The following is a 1,361-nucleotide window of genomic DNA, read 5'->3' on the forward strand; positions in this document are numbered from 1 at the left end:
GCGCAGGAAACCAAAGCCTGGGGCGAGTGGAGGTCCCGGGCGCTCTGTGGCGTAGTGACCTCACCCTTCTGCGCTAGTTCCATGAATGTAAGCAGCTCTTAGAGTAAAAAACAGGGGAGCGAAGATGTTCAACCACCTGTGTCAGGCAAGATGCTCTGCCTCTTTGCTGTGCTGAGGAGGGCAGCATTTGGCTGGAAGCATCTTGACGTGTGGTGCTTGGGATCCAGCTAACCCAGTGCTGGGGTGATGCGATGTGGAGGTGACCCCAAAGCCGCACATCTTCAGCTGTCTCGTCATCTTCGTCAGTGAAAACGGGCCCTGCTGAGGCCCATGATGGCACCCACAGGTTGGTGGCTAAAGTGGGTGAGACAAGACCTCTCATGCCTTCAGTTAGGTGAGTGCCACCAGCTGTTTTTAACCAACCTTTGAAAATAAACCTGCAGCTGCAAGAAGTGGTCTCCCGTGATCATTCAAAATCAGATCAATGTGCAGCAGAGAGAGGAGCTACATCCAGCTCCTTAACCCCCTGTGACATGAACTACCCCTGCCCCTGGAGAAGCGGGCTCTTGGACGCAATCTGGCGCACAGTCTGTGCCCTGCAAGGCAGGCTTGTCCTCGCTGCCAGCTCGTGAAGCTGTGCCAAGGCTTATGTCCCTATTACACACTGCCTGAGCAGGGCAGGCCTCTGGTCAGGGGTGAACTCTCCTAATCCTTTCTGTGGAAGATCAGATAGAAACATCTATTTGATTTTTTTTTCTTCAGTGGCAGCTCTGCTGCTTTCTGGGCTTGGCTCCCCTCCTGTGTAGACCTCTGGCTTCTCTGAGTACCCAGAGATTGAAAAGGGCAGGACAGGCCATGAGGAAGACACCTTGGTGGCAAAAAAATTAACAGCACAGAGCCTCAGGAGCGAGGTCTGTAGCTTCCGAGTCTACTCGTAGCTTGGCAGCCACAGCAGCTTCCCAGCAGTGAGCGCCTGCAGTGTGGTCGACGCTCAGCGCTAACCAGCCGTGAGTCACGCTCTGAAAAATGTCGAGGTCTGGTTTAAAGTTCAGGTTTGTTTCTTTTAAGAATAAATGCTGGTCTCCTCCGGTATTTAAGTTTTTCTACCTAAGAAGAATAGAAACTTCTTATCAGGCATCTTTCTCACGTTGTCATGCCCTTTCAGGACCAAGGGTTGTCAGGAAATGAATCAGGGGTTGCAAAAGCTGGCAGAAGTTCATGGGCGTCAGTGGGTTCTGAGCCTGGTGCTCCTGCAGCGCTCTGCTGAAGCCGCTCGCAGGGCAGCGCTCCCTGACCAGCTGTGGAGACTTTCCTAGAAACTGTGACTTCAGTTTCTCACCGCCAGCCCCTACCCAGCCTGC

This window comes from Buceros rhinoceros, unplaced genomic scaffold (assembly GCF_000710305.1).
Source record: "Buceros rhinoceros silvestris isolate BGI_N320 unplaced genomic scaffold, ASM71030v1 scaffold11113, whole genome shotgun sequence".
NCBI lineage: Eukaryota > Metazoa > Chordata > Aves > Bucerotiformes > Bucerotidae > Buceros > Buceros rhinoceros.